Source organism: Castanea sativa, chromosome 10 (assembly GCF_040712315.1).
Source record: "Castanea sativa cultivar Marrone di Chiusa Pesio chromosome 10, ASM4071231v1".
Taxonomy (NCBI): Eukaryota; Viridiplantae; Streptophyta; class Magnoliopsida; order Fagales; family Fagaceae; genus Castanea; species Castanea sativa.
The window spans coordinates 15,748,830-15,758,167 of record NC_134022.1 but is presented as its reverse complement, the minus strand read 5'-3'; the positions used below and the strand labels follow the sequence as shown (position 1 = coordinate 15,758,167).

General features: G+C 32.7%; 1 pseudogene; it reads right to left on the bottom strand.

Annotated features, from left to right (window-relative positions):
• Positions 1 to 1,395: 1,395 nt before the first annotated feature.
• On the bottom strand, positions 1,396 to 2,473 carry LOC142611539 (protein P21-like; annotated as a pseudogene).
• Between the last annotated feature and the right edge of the window lie 6,865 nt (positions 2,474 to 9,338).

Genomic DNA, 9,338 nt, shown 5'->3' with positions numbered 1-9,338 from the left:
GACAAATAACCGATCTATCGAGAATTATAAAATTCAGATTTTCAGATATGTTTTTCACGCATATCCAAGCTATTTGTGTAGGGTTTATTTTCTCACAACTCTAGACATATATAAAGATTATTTTAAGGGCCGTCAAATGTGATGCAACTCGATGCAAAGTGATTATTCACTCAAATTGTGACCGGAGACAATTTGCCCTAGTTCATCTTTCTCTTGAAGAAGCTGCTGCGTTTGTATGCCGTAGTGTTTTGTAACAAATGAGCTTCTTGATCTTCATCATGTGGATGAACTGAAGAACTTGGCAATTAACATCTTTCTCAAGTTGGTGTGTTAGTCACGTACTGGGATTCATGCAAAGGAGTAAGCTGCGTACTGGGATCTGCGCATTGATTGGTTAGTCATGTACTGGGAGCCATGCATTGAAATGAGAGATTGTCACTACACTACAAGTCCAATTTTGTATTGGGATAAGGGTTCAACTATAGGTTGGTATAAGGTACTAGGATTCCTTTACTTGTAACCGCTTGTTTTGATAATAGTGGATTCTCAAGAATGGTGACCTTAAATTCACCCGATGAGGTTTTGCCTCGGTGGTTTTCTCCATTCATAAACAAATTACCCGTGTCAAATTTAATTTCCGCTTCATTTAGTTATTTGGTGATTTGTTTGTGCTATAACGCGTATTTCATGTTAAATTAACTTAATTAATGCACTTGGCTAATTAATTAGTTGATTTACTTAAGTGGCCAATACATTCTTAGTCTATCAATATTTAACCTTAAATTTAACACAAACAAAGTTTGAAAAATAGATGAAAGCAACTATAATTCATACATTTAGAAAGATGCTAGTCAAGACTATATCAGTTGGCCCTTGTGTAAGGTGTACGTGTGTCCACAACACAAGGTTCAGGTTCATTTATTACCTCCTATTCCCATAGTTATGTGATGTACAGCCAACCAAAGAATCAAACAATGATCAAATAGCACCGACGTAGAGAGTTGCTACTTGCAAACACATGGGAATTGGAGGTTAAGCTGCAAAATAATTTCTTGATTTACGGAAAGGAAAAAAAATAAGGAGGTTATAAATGTTATATGTTAATATCTTCCATCATAGAAATTTTGCTACAGCCTCACGTGAATATGCAAAAATACAACGTGCATAGTACTGCATCTTCTCAGAAGCCCTCAAGCTTTTATAAATTATTACCCCAATTATTAATACTGGTTGATAGTTTTATGCCTCTTAGCAAAAGAAAGAATTGCTTTTAAGGGCAGATATTAACAACCTTATAGCAACCTATAATACAGTGTGCAAGCTCACAAGCCCTCGAGCTTTTGTTACATACTAGCTACAAGTGATGTGCCTGTTATACCAAAGGAAAGAGCTGCTTTAAGGGCAGAACACAACATTATAGTTAGTCCCACCATTGCACGTAAATGTGCTTGTTGCATCATCCTTAGGGTAACTGTAAGCATCTGGGCACAGATTCTTGAAAAAATAAAAAAAAGTTGTAGGCCCACAATTCCCGGAGTAGCAACAATGTTCATCAGTTTTGAAAACGGTACAAGGGTTGTTACAGTACCCGCTAGGAGTTTTCAATTCATCTGGGCACTGTCCATTGATATCAGCTGTACATGTTATTCCTTTGGTGCACCGATTAGAGGTTGTGTTGAAATCAAGAATGCAAGCTCGAAGAAGGTTCATCAATGGCGGAAAGCATGCAGAGATGTGAAGGCATGCAGAGAGAGAAAAAGGAACATTCTAGAGCTTTGAGAAAAATGATTTTCGTATGTATAAATATCTGACCCTGTTTCTTTATATATAACAAAAACAGAGTAACCAATTTGACCAACAATATTCAATCCCAAGTCAGCCAATACAATCATGAAAAGTGGCATGTAGCTTAACATTCTATTTACAAACTACAATATAAAACTACTAAACTAAACTAATATCTACAAGATATTCTCTGTGAAAACATATCTACAAGTCACACTACAAGTCTTAAATTTCAAATATCTACAATCTGGAATATCTTGAATCTGCAAGATATTCAACAAGTTGGGCTAAAATCCATAGGAACATTAAACCCGTCAACAAGAGAGATATCGAAGAAATCCAGGTTTAGATATTGGTTTAAAGCAAATTCGGCAAGGGTGTTTGGGGGTGCACCATAAGCTTGGCATTGAAGAAGCCCACCACAATCACCAGTTTGACAACTGCCACGCCCGGATCCATCGAAAATGCACCCAGTTCGAGCCCAAACGCGGCCCCCGGTTGTGCCAACATTCACATCAAGGGGCCAAGACTCTTTTGAGTTGAGTTGAGTACCACCACCAGGCACGGCTGCAGCCCAAACCACATTGGGACAATTGTTTGTTATGTTGAATCAGGCAGCATGAGCGAAAGTAATGAAAAGAGTGGCGAAAAAGAAGAAGGAAATGGACAAGTTTTTTAAGATGCTCATTTTGGAGAGTGAGAGGGATATATTATATACATGCTATAGTGGTTTGAGGTTATGATTATTGGGAGATGGGTAGGGGTTTATATAGAATTTGAGATTGGATATAACCTATTGGGGTTGGCGTGGAGAATTTACAGGTGTGATTAATTGCCTAATTAAATTCTTGTTGTTTGGAACTGAAATTGTCTTGGCTTGACTTGATCACTTGAAGACTATTCTAAAAATTTAGTAGTACTGTGTGACATGAAGCTTAATTAGTTCACATTTGCTAAAACAAATATTTTAGTTTACAGTTACACCTCCTAAACTCTTAGAGTGAGAGATATATTTAAGTCGATCGGTTGCAGTCTTCAGATAAGATCACATGCAATCTTCCGGTCAATAGAAATCTATTGGAAAAGTCTTACTTTTTGCATGTTGGCATTAACCTTATCAAACTTTCCTGCAATTCCAAAACGTTGGCACCTTTCTTTTTTGTTTTTTTTAATATATATATATATATATATATATATATATATATATATATATAGAGAGAGAGAGAGAGAGAGAGAGAGAGAGAGAGAGAGAGAGAGAGAGAGAGAGAGAGAGAGAGAGAGAGAGAGATTGGGTTTTAAGTTACAATTGTTGTAACTCTAAGCAATGTTACACCACCCAATAACTTATTATAGAATTCATATTTTGAAAATCTCACCGTTGAATTACATGTTTTATATGTTTTTAACGCTCATGATAATTTTCATGTTAATTAGATGTTATTTACCATTCAAATCATAAACTCATCTTCTATGCATTGTTTTAAGTTATGATAACTTGAATTTAAACAATTGATTGATAACATGGCTACTAACCTTTGATCACTTTGAAAAATTTCAAGCATGAAAAATATATAAAAAATAATGTAATCTAACGGTAAAGTTGTCAAAATTCACATCCAATTAAAAAATATTGAGTGGTGTAACATTGCTTAACTTAAATTCAACTCATATGTATGACAAAACTTAGGTACAGTACCTTAGGTGCTGTTCCTTAGGTTTCTCTCCTGACATTCAGCCATGTAACTACTTAACTAAAAAATACACTTTTATCCCATAAGAAAAAATTCTCATGGCAAAATCTTAAAATGAGAACTTAAGGAACAACACCTAAGTACTATACCTAAGTCTTGCGCTTATATATATATATATATATATATATATATATATATATATATATATATAAAGATATAGAGAGAGAGAGAGAGAGAGAGAGAGAGAGATTATGTCCAAGTTACACTTGGTATAACTTTAAGTAATGTTACACCACCCAATAACTTGTTATAAAATTCATATTTTGAAAATCTCACTGTTGATTTACATGTTTTATATGTTTTTAACACTCATGCTAATTTTCCTGTTAGTTCGATGTTATATACCATTTAAACCATAAACTCATCTTCTATGCATTTTTTTAAGTTATGAAAACTTGAATTTAAACAATTGATTTATGACATGACTATTAACCTTTGATCACTTTGAAAATTTTGAAGCATAGAGAATATATAAAAATAATGTAATCTAACAGTTAAGTTGTCAAAATTTACATCCAATTAAAAAATATTGAGTGGTGTAACATTGCTTAACTTAAACTCAGCCTATATATATATATATGACAAAATTTAGGTATAGTACCTTAGGTGCTATTTCTTAGGTTTCTCTCTTAAGATTCAGTTATGTGGCTACTTATCTAAAAAATACACTTCTATCCCATAAGAAAAAATCCTCATGGCAAAATTTTAAAAGAGGAACCTAAGGAACAACATCTAAGTATTGTACTTAAGTCTGGCTCATATATATATATATATATATATATATATATATATATATAAAGAGAGAGAGAGAGAGAGAGAGAGAGAGAGAGAGAGAGAGAGAGACATCATTTAATTCTTTCTACACGATAACTTTTGAATTCAAATCTCTCTTTGCTCACCCAGTGTCAAGAAATAATAATAATAATAATAATAATAATAATAATAATAATTGTACGGACATTGGGCCCAGTAATTTATGAAGGGCGACCCAAGAATATCTTTTGGGATAAAAGCCCAATCCGAGGACATCAAGTGATCTAAGGGTGTGTGAATGTACTTCATAAAAGAAAATACTAGATAAAAAAGCGATAGTGTCTGAATAAATATGTCTGAGGAAGATTGTGTCCTCGGATAATGAAGCCGAGGTAATAGAAGGGAAGGTTTAATATCCTCAGACTATGTTATAGAAATTTCTATGGTTTAGGGAAGACACGGTACACGTGGAGGATAATAGAAAGGGCGGTGGAATATCTAAGATAAAGCTGCTACCACCGCCCCCACATTAAAGACTCTGCAACTGATATGCTGGCTGCATTAATGGAGAAATGGGATCTGAGTATGAGGTTTGAAACTTGACCCCTGTCTTCAGAAGATTTTAGGGAAAATGGATAGGAGAAGTATCTAAGCCAGCGTTATAACCATGAGGTGGAAGATGAGAAGAGGGGGACAAGAAAGTATAAATGAGAGAAGGGACCTTTGGAAAAAGGGGAGGCTTTCTTTGGAGAGAAAAGAAAGAATAGTACATGATAAATCTGACTGTCCACAATTGTAATCTATCTTGAGAAGCAGTATTATAAACTATCCTCGAATTGTGTCCGAGGAGGAATTTTCATTCATATTCATATAAACAACTCCCTATTTGTGCCATTGGGCCCAAAGCCCATTTTTCTTTGTTATTTAAACCACCTTTAGAATCTAGATTTCAAGCCCACTCTCTACAAATTTATTGTAAAAAAGCCTTTCAAGCCATTTCCCTTCTGACTGTGGGTCAGGAGCTCGAATTGTGTCCTTACAATAATAATAATAAAAGTTCATTATGTTATTTGTAAAAGATGCCTTTAATCTATAATCAATATTTCCAGAATAAGTTTCCTCCATATGGTTGTGAACACCATAAACCTTTCGGCTCAACCAATAGGTAACTTAGGTCATTACCTAAGCCCCTAAATGTAAGTGAAAAAAAGGCTCCAAATAAAGGACAAAAACATTTTTAAAAATAAAATCTCAAATTTTAGTCAGTACTTATACAATAATAATATTTTTTATTAAAAAAAGCACTAGAAGAAAATTTTTGGAAAATAATTATCTTAGAGGAGTATTAATTAAGCTCCAAAATTTTACCATTAGATGACAATTTTTATCTTAATAGGTGTGTATTTTGTCTCACTCTCTCTTTCAGATGATTAGAATTTTTCATAAGTATGTGAATTTTAGACTAATCTAGTCCCCTACACGCAGTACTAAAACATAGAAGAAACTCAAATATCTCTCTCTCTCTCCAAAATTAAAAAGGATTAGCTAAAATATTCCTCAAATAGTCTAAAATTGCCATTAGATTTATCTTCTCTACCTGAAATAGTAGTTTGGCAGTTCCCTTAGCAATAGCAATCCCTTGAAGACGAAAAACAATGATTATTATTCCCAAAAAAAAAAAAAAAAATCTATCTTTATGTGATATAACTTTATTATTTTACTTCTCTTTAGACTGTTTCGCAAAGAATGGGAGAATAAAAGGCAATGTTTTGCCTTTTTAACAAATATGGCAGACGTTCGCTTTTTTAGGTTTTTGACACAAATGTTGGGGATTCTAGCATTTTACCCTCATTTTAAAAAAAAATTGGCAATATGCCTCTATTTTGAAACTATTTAGGTTTGTACTCCCGTTTTGAAACTCAATTTTAATAAAATCGAGTTTCAATCAAAAACTTGATTGGCTTAAAATCGAGTTATGCCAAATGAAACTTAAAATAAATAAATAAATAAATAAATAAATTGCATGGAACTTGAGTTCATAGAGATCGAGTTCCATACCTATAGTGGTGTTTTTTAGTGCTATAGTGGCGTTTTTTATGGCACTTGAGCTCTTTGAACTCGAGTTCCATGCTTCTTTTTTTTTTTTTTTTTTTTTTTTTTTTTTTTTTTTTTTTTTTTAAGTTTGATCGCCTCATACATATAGCTGCGTTCAATGAGTCTATAGTGGCGTTTTTTTTTTTTTTTTTTTATGGAACTCGAGCTCCTTAAACTCGAGTTCCATGCAAGTTTTTATTTTTTATTTATTTTTTCTTTTAAGTTTGATCCTCATACATATAGTGGCATTTAGGGAGTCTATAATGGCCTTTTTTATGGAACTCAAGTTCCATGCAAGTTTTTTTTTTTTTTTTTTTTTATTATTTTTTTTTTAAGTTTCATTTGGCATAACTCGAGTTCCATGCAATCGAGATTTTTGATTGAAACTCGATTTTATTAAAATTGAGTTTCAAAATAAGGGCACGAATATAAATAGTTTCAAAACAAGAGAATATTGCCAAATATGTTGCTCAATAGGGGCAAAAGACCAAAATCTCCCACAAATGTTTGGTAAAGACTAACACTGCATTTGGAAAGGGGGAAGAGGAAGGAAGAGAAGGGAAAGCAAGGGAAGGGAAGTGGTTTCTTGTGTTTGGACTACTTTTTTGAGGATAGAAGAGAAAAGAAATGCGTGGAAAACAATTCTCTTTGGGCCCACATTTTGCAATCTGCCTAATTTAGGGAGAAACGTGGGGGAGAGAAAGTGAAATAAAAAAGTGGAGCCCACTTTTTGACTTCTTATAAGAGCATCCACAGTAGTTGAGCCATAATTTTAGCTATTTGGCGACGATTTAATCAGAGAGGCACGAGAGAGAGAGAGAGAGAGAGAGAGAGAGAGAAGCTCAATGAAGAACAAATTTGAGGGAGAATGAGAAGAATGAGGGCTTTGAGAAGCTCAATGAAGAAAGATAGAAAGAAAAAAGTGTTGGATAAAGTGTTGAGCTACAGTGCACAGCTATAGATGGCTATGCACTGTAGCTCAAGCTAAAAATTTAGATTTTTTTTAACTTTTTAGCACCACTATTGTGGATGCTCTAAAGTGGTAAAAAATAGAATATGTGATATATTGTTTATTATAAAATGGTGTATAATAATATATAAAATAACTTTTTAATGTGTCAAAGTAACATTTTTTTAGAACGCTTGAACTAAGAGAAAATTTAGGATCACAATTTTTTTTTTTTGCACAACTCAATGTTATAGATTGTGAATAATGAAGAAAAAATAGTAAATCTTACCTCCTAAGCTTTCTAACATTGACTAGACTTTGATCAAAACGTGCAAAAGGAAAAAAGTTATGAAATTGGAAAAATGTCACATGCACACACGATGTGAATGGGATTGCATCATTTTATGTTCCAAGTTCTATTCATAAAAGTCGCAAGTCAAAGCTCAAAACCCACCTGTCAAGATATTACAGAGCGATCACATAATCTAGAAAGTAAGAAAGAAAGAATTTATGGGCGTAGGGGGGAAAAGTCTCAAAGAGGATCAAACAGAATAATTCTTAGCATAGCACTAAAAGCCGTCGGTTCTTGGCATCTGGTGGAGAAAGGGACATTTAACATTTTTACTTGCATGCAAATTTATGTCACTGTTGCTAGCCAATGACTCCGTGCATATACCGGCCCGTTGGGGCGGAGCCAATCATTTTGACTTGGGGGCCTAATTATTGTATTTATAGTTTAATAATACACCATTCAAGTCTTTTTGTTGAGAAGAATACACCATTATTCAAACTCAAACTTTATCCACATTAATACATTATATAATCAAATATAAGATCATTTGACTCTGAAAAAATTATTAGTTCATTTGTTAAAAAAGGAACTTGTCATTTTTCTAAACTTTAATGAGTATATATATATATATATATATATATATATATATATGAAAACATCGTCTAAATTGTTATAAACACTTTAAATAAACAAATAAATGAACTTAGCACATCTTTAATCAAATTTATGATCTCACGATATTTCATTACGTATAATAAACTTAACCAATTATTATCCCTACCGTGAAACTCTTAAAAATCTCCTTTTTGAAGTCTAAATTATCAAATTTTATGCAATGAACAAAGTTTCATGTTTTAAAAAAACTTGTTTCATAATTACCGTGGAAACTAAAAGAACCAATATAAGATGAATTAACATATTAATCAAACGGTGGATTTGGATATTTTAGCATACCAAGCTCATAGAGTCATAGTGCAACAAATAGATTCTAATGACAGTCAAATGGAATTTTTTTTATGCTTTAATGATGATACTTGATTTTGATTCAGAGCAAACATAAAAGATATAATTTATTTCAAAATTTGTTAAGGTGACAAGTTATGATTAGTGTAAACCATCAAAAAAGTTATGATTAGTGTAGTATTATCAATTCCAATATGCATATCTCATCTATTATGAAAAAATAGGTGAAAATTTTTTATTAACTTTTAGGTTTGATTCTCACACCTTCACTATTTTATATATTAAAATGCAAAATACTTATCAATTATAGATATGTGTAAAATAATAACACGATCAAGGTATGAAGGAATATTTAGCCTTAAGTTTAACATTAGCAAAATTTAATAACAATAGATTAGTGTAGATTGAAATTGTGTCCAATGCATCAATTACACTGAATACATTATAATACAAACACATATTCATCACTGAAAGCCACTAAGCTAGATTTGTATATTTAGAAATATGCTTTGTCAAGTCTATGTCGGTTAGCTCCTATGCAAGGTGTACTTGCGGTCCACAATACAAGTTTCAAGTTCATTTATTACCACCCAACGTAAGGTGTACCGTCAACCAACTAGTCAAACAACCCATCTAAAAAAAAAAGAATCAAACAACGAATAGCACTGTGACGGGAGTTGCAAACACATGGTAGTAAATCAAACAACGGACGCGAACTACCAGGTTAAGCTGAAAATAAATTATTGATTTA